Source organism: Vombatus ursinus, unplaced genomic scaffold, assembly GCF_900497805.2.
Source record: "Vombatus ursinus unplaced genomic scaffold, bare-nosed wombat genome assembly UNPS02014778.1, whole genome shotgun sequence".
Classification (NCBI taxonomy): domain Eukaryota; kingdom Metazoa; phylum Chordata; class Mammalia; order Diprotodontia; family Vombatidae; genus Vombatus; species Vombatus ursinus.
In genome coordinates, this window is record NW_020954556.1 from 56,546,011 (window position 1) to 56,566,807 (window position 20,797).

The 20,797-nt window shown below is 38.3% G+C and overlaps 1 long non-coding RNA gene across 1 annotated transcript in view; it reads left to right on the forward strand.

Moving 5' to 3' along the window:
- LOC114045227 overlaps positions 1-17,277 on the forward strand; it is a 73,980-nt gene extending 56,703 nt beyond the window's left edge. The window contains exons 2-3 of the long non-coding RNA XR_003569354.1: positions 8,554-8,792; positions 16,791-17,277. This is a non-coding gene — a long non-coding RNA (uncharacterized LOC114045227). The remainder of the gene's footprint in view (positions 1-8,553; positions 8,793-16,790) is intronic.
- The last annotated feature ends 3,520 nt before the right edge of the window (positions 17,278-20,797 follow it).

A 20,797-nucleotide genomic window follows, 5' to 3' on the forward strand; every position in this document is an offset into this window, starting at 1 on the left:
AGAATAATCTGCATAGAGATGATAGCTGAATCCATAGAAACCGAGATGACCAAGTGAAACTTAACCAGTTAGTGCTAAGAAAAAAAAAAAAAAACAAGTAGAGCCCAGGTCTTCTGACATCAAATCTAGGGTGTTTTTTTCTCCTATACCACACTGCTTCCAATCAATCAACAAATAAATATTGAGTGTCTACTTTGTTCTTAGGGCCCTAAATGACAGCTTCTTAAATTTTCCAAAAGATCTCTTAATAATGATGATGATAAGCATAGATGTTGCCTATAAATAAATATTGACTAGACGTCTGTTACAATCAGATGCTAAATGATTCCTCCATTACCGTATTGATTAACATTTTCTCTTATTTTCAATTTGTGTGCCTCTTTGACATCCATCCTTCATTCCATTAGCCAAATAGATGCAGCTTAGTGGCTAAAATACTGGACTTGGCATCAGAAAGACCCAGGTTCAAATCTGACATCTGACGTTTACTAGCTGCATCATACTGAACTTACCTCATCAGCCATACTCAGATTGTAAGTTGGCTGGTCTTTTTCATAAACCAAAATGAGTTTTCATCTTCTCTGAGATAAGATAGGACCTACTTTTCTACAATTTAAATCAATTTTAATCAAATTATTCCATCATCAGAAAGCATGTTACTCCTATTTAAAAAAAAATTTGCTGATGAACTTTATGTCATTTGAACAGTAAGCAACCAAAATTTGACCTTTTTGACGTCTGAAGATCTCAAAGCAAACTGCACAAGTTTTTTGTTTTAGTCTCAATTTATATTATATCAGAAAATAAATTAGCTTCCAAAAATGCATATCATAGAGATCAGAGAAAGAGAGCATCTATTATTTGTATAGACATATTTCCAGTGCCCCTGAAAGATTTCCCTATTCAAATTTGCCCAAAGCAATTCAGTTCTCTACAATGCTATTTCTAATGCAACAGGTTAAGTTGCTTAATTGCCATTTTCCAATTAGTTTGGAAGCCAAGTCAGTCTTTGTAATCATTGATCCACAATGATACTGTCAAGATTTGTTAGTTCAGTGTAGATTTGCAAATTGTTTTGAAAAATCTAGCAGCCCACATACATTTTTTAACCAAATTTATCCCCAGACAAACTGATTTTGCTTCTAGGAAAAATACTATTTATCATGAAATTTCCCCCATCACCAAACACCCCTCAAAGTCCCAATCAAGGAGCATGAATTGATTTATAAACTGGTATTTCCATGATACCGGTAGTTTTAGTAGTTAAAGAGGTGCCCTCAAAATCAGCAAGCTATAAGATCAAGTCCCTTCTCTAACACATATTTGGCCTTATTACCTCAAGCAACTCATGGAACCACTCAGTGTTCTAGACAGCTCTCTCGAACTGTAAGTTGTAGAGAAGATGCTGGCCTGCTTTGGTGAAGGGAGTTTCCTTACCTGAGAGTTTTCTAGGCCAATGAAATCACAAGACCAGTCCCTATCCCTTTTCCATGATATAATCTTGTATCTTCTAAATACTTCGTGATAGAATCAGTTCATACCTTCCATAAAGGAGGTTTTAGAAAAACAAAGGATAAAAGACTGGCTACTGTGACATTTTAAAGTATAATTTATTGTTGTGTTTTTTTTTAAGTGTAGGGTTTCTGGAGTTAACTAAAAAGTAAGAGAGTGATTGACAGTGACAATATAACTATCCTAGGCACCCAAATTAAAAGGTGAATGTCAATACTAGGATAATAAACAGGAGATTTAACAGCAGGAAAATAACAACTTAAGAAGAGAAGTAGTAAGGACTGGCCGCCGTATTTGGTTTCAGACACTTGGCAGGAGTATGATGGTCTGTAATGGTGACAGCATATAATATAATTCTGTGTTTCCCAAACCAAACTATAATGCAGGCTGGATAGCTACATTGTCTACCTGCGAGCTACCAGCACGTTCTGTTGCCCTGGTAGATGGTGAATCTGAAAGTCAAACCAGGCTAAAGGTTGAAATGTCTACCTGAAATGTCTCTGATTTAGTTCTCAGGCCATTTGTAAGTGATCCAGGTCCCAGTGGTCAGACCTTATAATTGAAAGGGGAAGAGGGAGATTTGTTACCTTCCCCCTACCAGTTCAGTTGATGTAGTCTCAGGACCTCATAAAGAATAAATAATGAGGTGATAAATTAACTGTTAATATGCTGCCAAGGAGGTGATTCCTTTAGGAAAAAGTCCCTTGAATAAATTAGAAATGGAGCAACCCATAAGACACACAGTAACTAAACATGTTCAGTTGACCCTTATAGATCTTTGTCCTGTACAGTTAAAGCCCACTCTCCTATGGGCCAATATGTTCTTATGAGAGAATATACCTCTTACTTTTTGAGGGAGCAGGGGGAAAGTGGTATCATATATAATTCTCTGAAGTATTTTTTAAGTGTCTACCATGTGCCAGTCAATGAACCAAGGACTGAAAATACAGATACAAAAGTGAGACAATCCCTGCCCATAAGGAGCTTCCATTTCTTCCATTCTTTACATTCCATGAGACTATGAAACAAGAAGAACAACACCCATCACAAGAATATCTGACAACAGTGGGACCAACCCCTAGATGAGACTACAGCAAACACAAACAGTCACCATGAGGCCAGTGGTCAATGGTCCTATAGTATCAGAAGCAAGAGCTGCCCTTCCTCACAGGCACCCTGACCACACACGTACACGTGTCCCAGCTCATGATCCCTGTGCACTCTCCACACTGATTGTGTTTATTGTGAGACTGAACTCTAGGTTTATGGGGAAGAAATGAACATTCCTAAAACATGACTTTCTTATCAGGCTATTTCATTGAATACCTTTTATTTTAACTAATTGTGCCTTCTAGCAGCTTGGTGGTACAGCAGATAAAGTGCTAGACCTGAATTCAAATCCACTCTCAAACACTTACCAGCTGTGTGACCCTGAGCACATCACTTAACCTCTATTGAACTCAGTTTCCTCATCTGTAAAAATAGAGATGATATTAATAGCACCTGCCCCTCAGATTTCCAAGAGTAGTATTTCCTAGCAACTATCATTAGTGTTACACTACCACTGCTGCTTCATTTGTCCATTCATCCCAATATGCTTATCGCTGAGCAAATAGGACTAGATTGGTCAAGTGAACTGAAGATAGAAAAAGTGAGAACCATTCCTCCAAGGGGGAGGGAAAGAGACTATGGCTACCATGTATGAGATGCTCTATGAGCTACATCTCAGCCTGCCAAGGCATAGTAATTTTTGAGAAAACTTGCTATTTATTGATCAGGATACTGGCAGTCCACTCGGAAGAAGAAAGCCAAGGATTTTCTAGGACCAGAAAGTGAAAGGAAGACAAAATTCTGCCCAGCAAGAGAAGATTGTGTGTTTGGCCCCATAGAATTGGGGGTAGAGGAGGAGGGACTTGCTGCTTTCTAATGGCTCATGGACATGGTTGTTAATAAGAAATACCTGGAACTGTTGGCATATTTGAATGAAATCATAATTTGTGGAAAGACATTGTAAAAGCTTGGGAAAAACCTAGTGAAAGTATATGAAGAGCTAGCAGAAGTGGGTATGAAGTTGTCAATTGACAAATGCCAGTTCTTCAGAGCCATCATCATGTAGTATTTCCCCAGCAAGTACTGATCCCATGAAAATAGAGGTGCTCATTAGTTGAATACCTCCAAAGAACCTTTGAGAGTGACTTTTCTAATATTCTGGTAGCAACTCTCAGAAATGTTTACAGAATTGTCTCTAAGTCTCTCAGTGATCTCACTCATGAGTATGCGGTTGAGAAGAACTACAAACAGAAAAACAAAAAGGAGCAACCTGGCATGAACCTCCCAATACCATTGGGTGATCTTTGGAACAAGAAAAATAAATGAGCCTCTAAGGACTTGGTGAACTGGTTCGCTTTTGAATCAAAGTTGACCAATTCATGAAAGCCCTTTGTGTTAGATACTGACACTGGGCTTTGGAATAGTCTTAAGTAAGGAGAGCAATGGGCACAAAAAATCTATTGTATTTGCCAGTTGCGTACTTATATATAGTGAGTCTTCAATCCCATTCATAAACTGGAGTTCTTGACTTTGAGGTGAGGTTCAGTGAGATAAATTATAATGCTTGTGGGTATGGAGTTCAGTTTTTTAAAAATTCATTTTATTTTTAATTTATGGAATAAAACAAACATTTCCATAACACAGTATAATTAAGATAATTGCACATAAAATTGTAAATCTATTATATATAATTTGTTAATCCTTTTAAATATACAATAAATGTAAATTTTTTTCCTCTTTTACACACTACAACCCATGGCACTAATCAACTAAGAGTTCAGAGCACACTACCAGCCAATGAACACTAACGTAGAGGCATGATGTTAGGCCATGACGATCCAAAACCAAGGTAACATCCAGACTATAGAGGGGTGAATGTAATCTGTGACATTGAGGGGAACAAGCCTCTCTTTCACATGAAAGTGCAGCTTTCACTACAACCATGCAAATGTAAAGAATAACAACCACAAAACAATTGAAACTGAATGTTGTGAATTTATGAGGAACATGCTTGCCCCTAAAGAAAAGTCATAAAAAGATTCCCACATGCAAGTTCTCTTTTTCTCAAAAGTGGAAGATCCAAAATTGTGGAATGTTACATAAAATGTCATGTTGTTCAATGTATTGATCAAAATTTTTAATTTTTTCCTTCTTCTTATTGTTCTTATTCTCTTTTAAAAAAAATTCTTTCTTCTAAGAGACAGTTCTCTGGTAGGGAAGAAAAAGGGGAAATATAGGCAATGTAAAAACAAAAGATATTAATAAAAATATATTTTTTAAAAAGAAAGTACAACCTTGGAGGCTATAATTTCTGCCAGACATTGTGTCATTGGTGGAACATTGTACTGAAACCAAGCTTCTTGCTTCATTTGTCCTTGCATGACTCATAGCAGAAGTCACTGCATGATGAAGCCCTAGGGGAAGTGATACAGACTAAGAATTGATCTTCAGGGTTTTAAGCTTTGTTCTTTGGAGATCACTCTCCTAATCAAGAGAATGGCAGAAATTGGAGTAATGTAATGATGTACTACTAGACTTAAACTTATGGCACATAACATACCTGGAAGCAGCCATGCTTTCAAAATGATTTTGTTCTATGGCCATGAAAACATTATATGATAAAGTTGTACAGTTGTGTCAATAGAGAGCCCTAGAGCTAATAGGAAGCAGATTCTACTGTTCCAAATGGTAACCAATGTCTATATGACAAGAGAACCATTTATAGGTCCAAGGTACTGGAAATGCTTTCATTCGCCAAAGGTCCTCATGTCTGGGCTCGCTCTTCAAGTCCTAGGTTTAGTCCCAGTAGAGTCCAGTCTCCAAAGCAAGGATCAATCTTTCTCTTTGGATCTAGCACTTTATATCCCCTTCCACCTTGGAGCCCCAGGGAAAGTATCACTTAAAGCTCCAATTTGACCCATGGATAAGGTCTACCTCCAAACAAGAAAGCAGGAAAGTGCTCAATGCACAATATAGATCTGGTATAGGACAGCTATTTATTTCCTCTGCACAAATAAAATGAATAAAACAAAAAAGATTAAAAATACACATTGACAATGATTTAAAATATGATTCAGTAACCCATTGCTTTTATTATCATTTCCCAGTATGTTGATATTAAACCAGTAAAATGTATAATATAAGTGGGACCGTGGGAATGGGCATTTCACCTTCATCTTAGCTTTGCACTTTCTGAACAATTAGGTCAAGATCAAAGTCTTCTGGCAAGACAGACCAGGAATTGAGCTCATCATGCCTTTGTGTCTGCTTCTCCAAGAAGGATGTCATTGCAGGAACTTTCTCCTCTTGCCAACCAATTCCTATTGAGGGACTCAGGAGCTCCTAACCTCTCTAACTTACAAGGTTGTCTTCATGGTTGGAAAGATTAATCTCAGCATCACTATCCAGTCATCTATTCTCAGAAAAGAAAACACAAGCCGGAAGGAAAGAAGGAAGGAAGGAAGGAGAAAAAGGAAGAAAGGCAGGAAGAAAAGAAGGAAGGGAGAGAGGAAGAAAAGGAAGAAAGGCAGGAAGAAAAGAAGGAAGAAAGGAAGAAAAGAAGCAAGGGAGGGAGGAAAGAAGGAAGGAAGAAAAAAAGGAAGGAAAGAAAAAAAGAAGGAAGGAAAGGAGGAAGGAAGGGAGGAAGGAAGGGAGGGAGGAAGGAAGGAAAGGAGAAAGGAAGGAAGGGAAGGAGGGATGAAGGAAGAAAGGAAGGAAGGAAGAAAAGAAGGAAAAAAAGAAGAAAAAAAGGAAGGAAGGAAAGAAAAGAATGCCTGCTTTACAGAGCTGAGATTCTCTAGCTTGAGTATTCTTGATCATTTTTGTGTCATGGAACCATTTGGCAATCTGGTGAAGCTTATGGACTACTCAGAACAATGTGTTTAAATGCACAAAATAAAATGCATAGGATTACAAAGGAAACCAATTACACTAAAGTAATTTTTTTTTTTAAAAAAGTGAAGTTCACAGTCCTTGGCTCAAGAATCCTTGCTAGATGTTTCAGAGGTGCTTTGGTTGGATACTGTTGTGTAGTGGATAAAGTATTGGACTCAGAGTCAGGTAAACCTGAGTTCAAAACCTGCCTCAAACAACTTACTAGCTGTGTGGCCCAGAGGAAATCACTTAACCTCTTTCAGTCTCAGTTTCATCATCTATGAAATGGGGATCATTGTAGCATCTCCTTTGTACGATAGTTGTGAGAATCAAATAGTATAAGCAATGTAAAATGTCTTGCAAATTAAAGCACTGAAAAAATCATAGAACACCACAATCTCTGAAGAATCACATTTGCAAAGGCTAAAACACAGATAGTGGGTGTGAGTAGACTGTAGCATAGTAACAACAATAACTCGAGCTCAAGAATTAGTTCAAAAGGATATGTAGCAGTAGAAAGGTAAGTGGACTGGTCAGATAGAAAGGATGAAAAATAGCAGATGGAGAGCCAGAGGGCTATACTAGGATCTGCAAAATATCAAAACCTGACTTCCTCTTAAAGGCACCACATCCTTTCCATTCATTTGTATTCATTTGCAAAAAGAATATTGGAGTTGAGAAATCTTGGGGGGAGGGTTTAGACCCAGATAGCAGTTGGCAGTTTATTGAAGGGGAAGTCTCCTGAAGCAATTCTGAGGGATTGACCATGAGAAATTAAGCAAGAATTATAGACTTTCTAATCCTGAGCCATATAGAGACTTGGGACACAGACATCCCTCTGAATTACAAAGGATAAATGAGTTAAAATACAAACTTAATCCTTGTAGGTGCTACTTAATTAGCTGGCTTTTTGTGCCCCAGAAAAGCTTGGCCCCTGGATGGAAGAATATTCTTCTAAAGAAAAAAGGCCTATTATAACTTAAGTTTTAAGAATGGGTAAACCCTCCCTATTCAGAAAAAAGCTAAAAGTTTTTTTTTCCCTAATTTGTTACTAGGTGTGTAATGGGCCTGCCTCCTCTAAAAGTCAGTCAATAAACATTTATTAAATGTCTACTACAAGCCAGGGACTGTGCTAAGTGCTGGGGATACAAAAAGAGGCAATCCTACTGGCAAGGAGCTCACAACTTAATTGGAGAAATAACATGCAATTAACTACATACAAACAAGTTATTTGCAGGCTAAATGGGGAATAATTGATAGAGGGAAGGCACTAACATAAAGGGGGATCAGGAAAGGCTTCTTGCAGAAGGTAAGATTTTAGCTGGTCCTTAAAGGAAGTCAATGAAGTGAGAAGGTGGAAATGAGGAGAGCATTATAGCCATTGAGAAAAGCCAGTGAAAACAGCCATAATAGCAAGATGAAGTGTCTTGTTTTAGGAATAGCAAGGGAAGACTACATGAGGGTGAGTAAGATTTAAGAAGACTGGAAAGGTGGCAGGTGGTAAAGGGCTTTGAATGACAGAAGATTCTGTATCTGATCCTGAGGTGATAGGCAGCTACTGGAGTTATTTGAGGGGGTGGGGGAGACACTGTCAGACCTATGCTTAAGGAAGATCACTTTAACAGCTGAGTGGAGGATAGACTTTCTAAGAACAAGACTTGTGGCAGGCAGGCCCACTAGTAGACTACTATTATAATAGTCCAGGCATGAAGTGATGAGAGCCTTCACAAGACTGGTAGTAGTGTCAAAGGAGAACAGGGGCAGCATTCAAGAAATGTCATGAAAGGTAAAATCCACAGGCCTTGGAGACAGATTGGATATGGAGGGTGAGAATGAGAAACAAAGCTTAAGCTTCTGGGTCCTAAGATAAAAGACAAGGGGGCAGAGCCCACTCTTCCTTTTATGGGGAAACCAGAGGAAAACTCCTCAAATACGAATGTCGAGGGGAGGTAGGAGTAGAATTGGGGTAAAAATTTTATTCAGAAAATGTAAACATCAAAAAATGGCTTGAGGTAAAGGAAAGAAAAGGAACAAGGGGCAATACAATATTTTGGTGATAAAGCAGGGAAATTTAGGCAGATTAAATACCTAAAAGCTCTATGTCTTTTTTTTTTTCAGGCACTAATGTAGCCACCTATTTCTCCTCACCTGCTACCTCTCTGAGTCATTGCTCAGGATCCAGCCTTAGAGACTGGAAGGAGGATCAGCCTGATTGCTGTAATTCTACGGGTGCCCATGGAGTTGGACAAGTTCCACAATACTTATTAAAGCTTCTCTGTCTTGAGCAGTGGAGAATTGTTTTATCCAGAACATTCTTGTACAAGGAGGGACCAGAAGCATCCTGAAAATGAGCAAAGGTAAGTAATTAGTAAGTAAATAAGGTTTGTAATTAGGATATGGGTTAAGGGGGAAAAGATCCAGAGGTGAGTGACAACATTAGGAACAGAAGTTTCAACCAGCCCAAGAAAGTTAGGAAGAGGTGAGATCCAGGGTCAGGCTGCAGGAGTTCATACAGAAATAGACAACAGGCGTCAGAAGAAAGATGTCTTACTTTGCTGAGCTTATATTCTACAGGCATGTGCATGTTTTTATGCCCAAGCCCGTGCACCAGGCCAAGACTTCCAATTTCCTCAGAATTCACCTCAATTAGATACTTGGTGATGGGGTGCCAGAAGATACCAGGATTTGCAATCAGAAGATATGGGTTTGAACCTCAAGTTTGCCACAGTTATTAGCTGTATGTCCTTGAGGAAGTCGCTGAAACTCTTAGACCTGCAAAGGGATTAGATTTGGTGATGTCTAATGTTCTCTGCAGCTTTAACAATCTGTGGTTGTGATTCTGAGTCATCCACTAAGGCCATCACCCTCATTCTCCATGGCAATTATCATCTCTAAACTCCAATGACAATAGTCTATGTACGGTTCTGTTCCTTGTGCTGGAAAGAGTAGCAGAGACTCCATTTCTTAATAGCTATACTGAAAGCATCATGTCACTGAAGCAACAAATGACTTGCTTTGGTTATTAAGGTTTCTGTTACTTGATGTTTGTCCAAATTGGGTATGATAGAACAAGAATCTGATAACAATTTCTGGAAAATGGGACAATTATCAGAGCTTGATGATGGTGAGTCAGAAAATGAGGTGTTAATGGGCAGCAACTATAGCTGGAGCAAGGTCTTGGTTGGGGTTCTTGTGGAAATCTGCTGTGTGATACATCTTCAACATTTCTGTGAAATTAAACAGAAGAAACAGGGAGTCAGAGAGGAGGCAGAAACACAAAATCTGGGGAAGAAGTTAAGAACAAGAATTAAACAGAAACCAGATGGAATGAGGAAGGCTATTAAGAGGAGACAAAAATGTACTAAAGAAGAGGATGGTAAAATTGGTGTAGCACATGAAGCAATTTCCTTCTCTCACGTGGAACCCCCAAAAAGCTACCCCTGGATTAAGGTATTCTGTAGGTTTACAACTACTCAATGTCATAGTTTACATTTACCCACTGGCATGTACTTTTTTCTAGTCATCTAGAGGACACAATTAATTCAAATCAAAGGTGTTTAATGAAATTGTATAGTAACAAAAGCAGCAATGGAACACTGTCCTCCCTAAATCTAGTGTAACTCTCCCATGGATACACACACCAATGGGAAGAGTAGAAATAGATAGATCACATATGGTGGCACACTTGTGGCTAAGATATATACCTAAAGGACAAATATAGGAAACATATACAGTCTTCCTTCTTTTAATTTCTTCCTATTTATCCTGGATATAACTTTTTTGTACATATTTGCTTATTGTCTTACCCGTTAGATGATGAGCTCCTTGGGGACAGGGCCTGTCATTTACTTCTTTTTGTATCCCCAACACTTAGCATAGTGCCTGGCACATAGTAAGTGCTTAATAAATGTTTATTAACTGACTGACTAAAGTATTTAAGATTATTTGGTGCTTCTGAAGCTTCAGGACCACCAATGTATTCTGATGATGTGATTATACATCCTTCCTGGTCCTGCTCCCCACTAGGCTTTGCTGTCTACTAGGCCTGCATATGGGTATCTTATTGTGTGTGTCTCTCTTTTTTCCATTGAATATCACATCTCTGCCTCTCACTTTTTTTTTTGGAGGGGGGAGTTCTGTTTTTTTTCTGGATGTGTCACTGGTCTGGTATTCTCTTCTGGGCAATACTACCTTCTATCAGCTGCTGGGTTTTATCTCTTCAGGGACACCTGCCAGACGTCTCAACTCTAACCTGATAGGATGTGGTGACTAGGAAACATCTCCCCAATAAGGCAAATTGACAGTTCTTAACTCATAGCCAGATCACATCAAGCTAACAATAACCAGGCAGAATGTTCTTTAGCACTCAAAAGGTCCATAATTGCTACTATGGATAATCTACATAATCAAATCAGAGTTCATTTATATTTCAGATAAGCAGTTAAAGCAAAACATCCTTGGTTCATCATTGAAGTCCTGGATCTTTCAAGTTATTCCAAACCTCAAGATCATACATTGCATATTTGAATGGATATAAAATATATTTCTCTGCTGACATTTTCCTCCATAGCTTCACCCAGGAGGGATGTGATCCTGAGCTCTCAAAATGTATGCCAGTGATATATAACCTCTGGCACATCTTACCCAGACAGAAAGGCTTCAAGTGACAGGACCAGGTACAGACTATTGCGTGAGAATCAGCTTTGACAAGTCTGGATAGGTCCATTACCAGAAAGTTAGGCATCAGATGATTCATTTTTTTGTCTGGTTTTGTTTTGTTTTGTTTTGTTTTTATCACAACTCATGAAGCCATCTAAGCTATGGACATGTGAACCACGTCTGGAGAGGAAATGTCTACATCAAGGAAAGATTACTCCAAAACAAAACAATCAGAGTTTTCCCAACCTTTTGAAAATTTTTTTATTATAATCCCAAATTACCTTACTCTTTAATGCCACTAGTATCAATGATAAAATTAGTGAGCTATACCTTATTAACACTTCTATACTCATCCTAATGTTTGTCCATTTAAAGTGATATTTATTCACTTGTGCTTCTATTTACTTTTTAAATTCAAAGTTAATTATTCAGTTCTTAATACGCTGTCTCTAAAGATGAAGACAAGAAGTTAGATGGACAAATATTTAGCCCTTTTAAAAAAATTAACTTGGTCTAGGACTGGAAACTTTTTCAGAGTGGTAGAACCTGCCAGAACATGCCTTCCACTTCTCTAGCTGTGCCTCATGCCTAGAATGTTCTCCAACCCCATCTCTGCCTACTGACTTCCCTGGCTTCCTTTAAATCCCAGTTCAAATCCCATCTTCTACAGGAAGCCTTTCCCCATCCCTCTTAATTCTAGTGCCTTCCACCTCTGAATTATTTCCGATTTGTTCTTGGCCATAGTTTGTTTGAACATATCTTTTTCTTGTTATCATCCCCTTAGATTGTGATCTCCTTGAGGGCAGCAACTATCTTTTGCTTCTTTTTATATCCCCAGCACTTAATATAGTATCTGGCAAATAGAAGCCACTTAGTAAATGCTTACTGACAGACTGACTTTGGCCTATAAGAAAGCAGAATCACCTCCATGACATGATGAGACGTCAAAGTAAAATCTCATGATATACAGTCCCAATTATAGACTATCTGCTTTCTAAGTTCAGCCTCTGTAATTACAGAGAAGATCATTGTTGTGTGGCCACTTAATGATGAATTCTTTGTCCAGAGCGACCTGTAAAACCCAGAAAAAATCCAAGTGGCCTTTCGTCCTATGTGGTCACCTTACAAGTCACTTGTGATAATGGCAGAATCGTGGGGAAAGGAGCAGTGGTTACTAAGAATCAGGTAGGTTTTAGGCTGTATATAGGCATTAATTAAGCTATCCGTATTGTAAATGTAAGGTTCTTGTCCAGTGAGGAACATATGACTAGAGGAATTGAATCATACTAAATTATATTCTTATCATAAAGGAAACCACAAGGAAAAAGAAGTAGCAACTCATTTAAAGGATAGTTCTTAGATTCTACTTTGGAGAGATTGAAAAAAGGAAGTTATAGAGTTGGTTTTATCACATATCCAAAGGAATTAATAAATGTCATTTCATTGGAAATTTAGTCATCTTATGTTGACAAGTATTTGCTCATTATATGTATTTGCAAAAAGATTGCTATGAAAATGATTTCATCTTATAAATCAATGGCAGTTGCAAAGAATAAAGAGGTAGAAACATTCTAGAAAGAACCTTCCAAATTGTATCAATGTACACTTTGATATAAAGAAGTGTGGAATAATTCAGAATCCCTCTTAGAGTCAGAAAGACCCGGATACAAGTCCCACTTCTGATATGCATTACCTATTTAATACTGGACAAGTTGCATAACCTCTCAGTGCTCCCAGGCAACACACTACAACTAAAAATTAAAGAAAATTTGCTGATCTGCTTTGGAAAAGGGAGTTTCCTTACCTGAAAATTCCCTATACTGATAAAATTGCAGATCTGAACAATAAAATAAAATACTTGGATATACAACGACTTCAATGCAAATGAGAAAATAAGCAAGGATGGTGAAAAAATGTTTGTCAATATGATTTATAAATAAGAAAGGATAGTTCAAGCTTCATATCTATATGTCATGAATTTTTTCCTCAAATAAAGAAACATAAGATCACAGATTAGAGGTGGATGGAATCGGAGAGGTCTTCAAGTCCAACTCTCTTATTTTCTAGAAAGGGAATCTGAGACTGAGTGGTTTGCCAAAGGTCATACATTTTGTAACCATCTGAGGCAGAATTTTCAGCCAGGGCTTCCTGCCTCCTAACATGAAGATCTATCTATTATACTAAAGCTGCCTTTCGATGATGAGAACTGAGTAACATCATTTAAGAAAAAATTAATTAGATCTTAAAAAAGAGGAAACACCTCATTAGTGACATAGAGGTCATTCCTGTGTCAACCATTTGCATGCAGATATACAACTCATTTGCTAGTATAAAAATCAAAATAAATGCAAAATTAGACGGAATAAAGATAATAAAAAGGCATGGCATACAATTTAAATAACTTCAACCTGACCTATTTTTAAAAGTTACTGATATCAATAAATGGGACCTGTATGCATGAAACAACATAGACATCATTTTTAACAATTCATATAGAAGTTTAATAGATAAAAATCAATAACTATAATGAGGAGCATAATAACTGCCTTAGCATACTTGCCAAGTGGAAAGAGGTGGCAGCCAAAGACTACACCATTTCTTTTTAAGGCAATTGGGGTTAAGTGACTTGCCCAGGGTCACACAGCTAATAAGTGTCAAGTGTTTGGTCTGAGGCCAGATTTGAACTCAGGTACTCCTGACTTCAGGGCCTGTGCTCTATCCACTGTGCCACCTAGCTGCCCTTCTTTTTTTTCTTTTTTAAAAATTGTTTATTCATTTTAAACTTAAATACAAAATGAGAAAAGAAAAAAACATTTCCATGTGGATAGCAGAGCATAAGAAAGGATTCAATATAAAACAATAAATTTCCATTTCTCAAAAACTTACATAATAAATCCTACACATTGTTTTCAAAGCAACCTAGCTTTTCTATGCTTCCTTCTAGGTTTTCTTCTGTTCTCTACTGTGTTGTGTTGTTGTTGTTGTTGTTGTTGTTGTTTTGCTTTTTTTCTCTCCCTTCCCCCAACCCAAGACTACACCATTTCAAAATTCAATTCATCTCATAATGAAGGGTGATAAAGATTGTGCGCAGTATTGCCTCATAAAATCAATTTGAACAAAGTTTTTTGAGAAAGTCAATTAAATAAAGTCATCCTGAAGACATTTAACTGAAAGGAGTAAAACATAGATGAAAGACAGAGGGGAAAAATCTAGAAAGATTTTTTAAATTAAAAAAAACCTCTTTTCACAAACAAGAACAGTGAATTCACCACATTTGGGCTATAATGTTACATTCCTTGATATGTTGTTAGGAAGTGAACATGTCACTGAAAAAAACAAAGATGAAGAAAGCAGTTGGATTATCTATCCCAAACACACAAAAGAGGTCCATGGTGGAGATGATACTATTTTGAGGGGATTAAGAGCTAAATCCTCAAGACATCCAGAGAGGGAGACATCAAAGACATAAAAGAAAAGTTCACACTAATCTGCCACAAAAAGTGAACAAGAAAATAATAATAACTACTGTTCTATATTCCTACTTTCCTACATATATACAATTTTTGTAAGAATAATCTTAATACATCTTGAGGTCATCCTTCATGTGAGCATTAGAAAGGAATAAGCAGGCTTTTACAAGAGACATTCCATGTTAGATAACATCTTTACTATCACACAATTTCCTGAAAGAGGTAGAGAACATAAGATTCTACTGTGCTTATTGTATGCATTTGATTTGATACTGCAAAACAATTCCATGAAGGCTCTCTTCCAACAAGATGACTTCCAACAAACCAGATTCCTTGAAAGATGGAATGAACCTTGTTTGACAGCTCTTCATTCATTAATGTCAAGTGAGTTACACAAAAGGGAAATATTTTCACTAAAAGTGTTGACTGTTTTCATAAAAGAGATTGAATGTATATTCCAAATTGAGGAGGAATTTTCTGTCAAAGGAAATGTCTTCCACATGCTCCTCTTTGCAGGTGAAATTTTGCTGACTGCCTCAAACCCTAGAACATTGAAGATCCTGCTGCATGAAATCTAACCACTCAAAATCATTTGGCAGAATTATTTACAGAGGAAGAATCAAAAGAATAAAGAACTGATGTCCAAACTAAGTTATGCAGTTGAATGGACAATCTATAGAGCTCATCCATTTGTCTGCAGAAAGACTGATAAAAGTCAATGAATTGGATCTAGAGTTGAAAAGGAGGAGGATAGAGGGCTGGATTGCCTTTGGGAAATTACAAAGTTCTTTTAATGACACCAATCTTTTCCATATAGCAAAGACCCATCTTTAAAAGAAATATATGAACAGAAAAAGATGAAGTGGTCACATGATTAGAGTGCTCTATTTTTATCTTCCTGACAAAAAGGGAAGCCGAGGAAGGCCCCCAGAAAAATAGGTGGACACCCCTATTACTAACTTATTAGAAGACAAAGTCATAGAAGGTGGGTTATAGATAGGTCATGATCTGAAACATTGCTGGGAAAATACAAATTGAGAGGGAGAAGGAGAGGAAAATACTGAATTTTAGGAACTTATCATGCTCTTAAACCTTAGCTTAGTCTGATGAGAGACATATAGAAGGATTGATCACATAACAGGAATTTTTGCAAATTTGCTAACAAATAAGTATTACACTGAGTTAAACTTGATTTCCCTCAGAACTCCCTTAGTTCTTTCCTTTCATTTCTTTTATGCATTTATTAAGTGTTATCTTATGTCATAGTTATTTATGTAATCATCATATCCCTCACTGGACTGTAATAACAACAACAATGACAACAGGAAATCAACAACAAGCATTTCCCTCCATAGATGTGCCTACTTTATCTTTTTTTTTTTTTACATTTAATTTTTATTTTATTTTTTCTCAATTACATGTAAACAAAAATTTTTTAATTCTTTTTTTAAAATTTTGAGTTCCATATTCTCTTTCCCTCCCTTCCTCCTTTCCTCTCTTCTCGAGAAGGCAAGCAATTTGATACAGATTATATATGTGCAGTCATGCAAAACATTTCCATATTAGCCATGAACAAGAAGTATTTATTAAGCACTCACTATGTGCCAGGGACTGCACTAAGCACTGAGAATACAGATACATACAAAAATAAAGACAGTCCCTGTCCTCAAGAACTAATTCGAACACCTAAAAGGGAGCTGAAAAGTAGGGGAGCAGGAAGAAGAAAGTATCTCCGGACAGGAGTATAGTGGCAATGTTCGGAGACTCATAAGTGGAGGCTTAAAGGGAGTGAAAGAGGCCTGGCCCTCCTTTTTTGAGGAAGGTCCTTTTGAGAAGCACAGCTCTGCCCTTAAGAAACTTATAGTCTAATCCGAACAACTATGTATGTGTGTGTGTGTATATATATATATATATATATATATATATATATATATATACACACACATATATATACATATATATATGAAACATATATTATAACTGCATATATTATGTTAATAGCAGATAATCTCAGAGGAGAGGCAGTAGCAAGGGAGAGGGAGAACAGGAAAGACTTCTTGTAGAAGGTAGGATTTGGATTATGTTCAAGTGAGAAAGCAAGGACTACCCCTTTAGTGGGAAGAGGGTCCTCAGGCCTTTGTCCCCCAAACAGGGCTACATAGTCTGTGAGTACATGGTCTTGTTGTTAGTTCTAGCACTACTGTGTCTATTCTTTCTTGCTTTTAGGAGAAGGAAATTAGATGATCTCAACCTTGTGTTCATCCGAAGGTCATGAGAGTAAGCCACCAGAAGCCCAGGAACGAGAGTTCGTGTCAGGATGGCTGGAAGCCAGACAACGTGGAACCAAGTGCTGAGTGAGCTGCCTGGTTCACTCCAGCACAGCAGAGATGTGGGCTTATCTATCCATCAGCCACGCCACATTTAAAAGTGAACTTGGTGGGGCTAATGCTACATAGAAACTATGTTAAGTCTGTATCCACTCTCTTTAGAGATGGTTGGGGGCATAAGGGAGAATATGTCCCCCCTCAAAGGTTGAGGGTGGGGGAGAATATGCTTATACTTTTGTTCTTGCTGTATCTTCAAAGAAATATGCCTTTGTAGAAGTTTTTGTTGTTGTTGTTGCTAATTGGTTGAAAGGAAGTGGAGCAATAATTACCGGAGGTTAACATTGAGGAGAAAACACTGGAATGAGATGTCAAGCTAATGGCATTAAAAGAGGATTACCCCACTCCCTCTGGGGTACCTCAAGAACCTGGAGGGGTATAGATGTAGCTGGCCTCACTCTGCAGTAGCAAATCTAGAGTCTTGCTAGAATGCAAAGTTGGCAAAATGAATTGGTAGAATCTGGGGTAGCAGAGAGAAACAACAAGTCAAGCCAAATGGGGATGAATTCAGAAAATCAAGATGACAGACAGGTATCTCAAAGGAATGATCTGAGCTTAAGCAAAAAATGTCTCACAATTTGTGAAACTCAGTCTATGACCAGGTCTACCCCCTTTTTAAGAGGGGGTCATGGGATTCTAAATTTAGAGCCAGAAAGGAACCTTAAATCTAGTCCTACTCCAATACTTCCTTTTTTTTAGAAAAGAAAACTGAGGCACAAAGTATTAAAATGATTAGTTCGTGGTCACAGAGTAATGATTAGTGTTCCTGGGATCCAAACATATACCCTCTGATTCCAAATCTGCTCTCTAGTATTAACTATCACTTTCTGTCTTATAGATATGTTTCAGCTATGGAAGCTATTTTCATTCATATAATTGTTACAAAGGGACCAGTCAATAAGGGCTGGTACTAAAAAAACAAATGCTCAGATTTACTCTTAATGGTGGCCTACACAGAGCTTGCACAAATTTTCTCTGCCTACCATCAATCCAACATATGGAACTTCAGCAGTCAGTTTCAATCGTGACAAGCCAGGGTTGTTGTTGTTCAGTCATTTTTGTTGTGTCTGATTCTCCAGGACCCCATTTGGGGTTTTCCTGACAAAGATACAGGAGTGGTTTGCCACTTCCTTCTCCAGCTCATTTTACAGATAAGGAAACTGAGGCAAACAGGGTTAAGTGACCTGTCTAGGATTACATAGCTAATAAAAGATGAGTCTCGGACTCATCTCGGACTCCAGTCCAGTGCTCTATCCACCACTTTATAATTGGTTTTATATGTTTTTTATTTTGTTTTTTTTAAGGCAATTGGGGTTAAGTGACTTGCCCAGGGTCACACAGCTAGTAAGTGTCAAGTGTTTGGTCTGAGGCTGGATTTGAACTCAGGTCCTCCTGACTTCAGGGCTGGTGCTCTATCTACTGCGCCACCTAGCTGCCCCTATAATTGGTTTTAGACCTGGAAGAACAAATGACTTAAGAGAAGCTGAGCTGGAATTGAGTGTGCATTCCAGCGAACAATCTCTTTGTTTCTTCCCTGGGGCTGTTGAGTGAAATTTGCTTTGAGATGCCAGGTTGAGTAAGAGGGGGGCAGGTTAAGGGGACAGGGCAGAAATCCATATCCTACCACCCTGCTGACGGTCCCCGGGGCTCTTTGTGTCTATTCCATCCTGATTTTAGGCAAACAAATGCTCTGAAGGAGAATGCCCGGGTGACCAGAGTTCAGGAGAGCCTTCTCAGCCATCAGATGTCCCACCAGCAACCAGACTCAATAACAGAATACATCATTCATTTTTTTCAGTCATTTTTTAGGCATCTCTGACTCTTCATGATCCCACTGGAGTTTTCTTGGCAAAGATACTGGAGTGATTTGCCACTTCTTTCTTCAGCTCATTTTCCAGATGAGGAAACTGAGGCAAACAAGGTTAAGTGACTTGCTCAAGGCTTACTACATAGGTGTAAGTGTCTGAGGCCAGATTTGAACCTAGGAAGATGAGTCTTCCTGACCCCAGGACTAGTATTCTATCCACTGCACCACAAAGCTGTCTACATCAGAGTCATAGTGACTAGCAATAATGAAATACCTGCATTTTAGGGGTGGGCTTGATGCTGATACCCTGTTCAGGTTTGATATTGGGACAAAATATGACACTCAAAAGTCATGGAAGAGCCCTAATATAGCAAGGACATACAACAGGGACAGGGTGGCACTTAGCCTCTGTAGATGAAGCACTTTTCATCTCCATATGGAAATGTTCAACAGGATCTTGTTCAACAGGATATAATGACCTGTGTTGTCTTCAAACAGCCACCAAGTCAAAGAAGTATGACTGACTGCATGTGGTAGGAAACTTTTATGCCCCTAGGTGACCAGGAAGCTACGTCAACACAACCAGAGCCCACCAGGAAGCTTCATGAAATGGAAGGACAATATGAGCCTTGCCTTGTTCCATTCCCAAGCCAATCAAGTCCTGGCTTAATTGCCTTTTCCTAATCCTACTATCCTGGTAGATATTGATCTTGTCACTCAGGAGGCAAAAAACTATTCCCCCAAGCACAGCAACAGCTTCAAGAATTGTGACCCCCGGGGCAGTTAGGTGGTGCAGTGGATAGAGCTCTAGCCTTGGAGTCAGGAGGACATGAGTTCAAATGTGACCTCAGACACTTGACACTTACTAGCTGTGTGACCCTGGGCAAGTCACTTAACCCCCAACTGCCTCACCAAAAAAAAAAAAAAAGAATGACTGTTGGCAGCTAGGTGGTGCAGTGGATAGAGCACTGGCCCTAAAGTCAGGAGGACCTGAGTTCAAATCCAACCTCAGACACATAACACTTATTAGCTGTGTGACCCTGGGCAAGTCACTTAGCCCCAATTTCCTAAAAAATAAAAAATAATAATAATAATAATAATAAAGAATTGTGATCCCCTCATGACAGAGAGAAATGCTGGCTATGAACTTTAGAAAGGCACTCAATCCTCAGAGAGCAACAGAGAGCTATATTGAGTCAGTCAGTCAATAGACACTTATTAAATACCTGCTATATACCAGGCACTGTGCTAAGTGCTGGAGATACAAATAGAGGCAAAAGATAGTCCCTGCCGTCAAGGAGTTCACAGTCTAATGATGGAGACAACAAGCAAACAATTATGCACAAACAAGCTATGTAGAAGCTAAATGGGAAATAATAAAGAGGGGAGGCACTAGAACTAAGAGGGATTTGGGGAAGGCTTTCTGGAGAAGGTGGGATTTTAGTTTGGACTTAAAGGAAGCAAAGAAACAAGGAGAAGGAGGGATAGCATACAAGGCATGAGAGACTTCCAGAGAAATTACCTGGACCTGAGAGATGGAAGGTATTTTTCATGTAACAGCAAAGAAGCCAGTTTCACTTGATTGAAGAACACATGGTGGGTATTAAGGTATGAGAAGATTGGAAGAAAACCTTATGAGGAATCCACAGTTAGAGAAAAGGACTTCTAGGTCCAGAAGGTGTTCCTTTTACATGTGTTTCACTCTTATTGTACTTTGAGCTTGACTCACTCTGCCCAGGGACCTTGCGTGTGAGAGCAGAGAATATGCCTATGAGGATGGAGGCAATGTTTTGTAACTAATATTCTTTCTATACCTTCTCAGTAAATACGTTTTTCTAGAATCTACTGGTTAAACTGGTTGATTGACATTGGTACAGAAGGCACAACAGGGGGTCCAGGAATCAGTCTATTAAAAACCACAATCTTTCAGGATTATCCCCAAGAAGTTTGAAGGGTGACATAGTCATTACTATGTCAATTACTATACCGGTACCTCCATAGAATTGGGTAGATTATTTAAAAATAGTTTCTTAGTCTAGTCA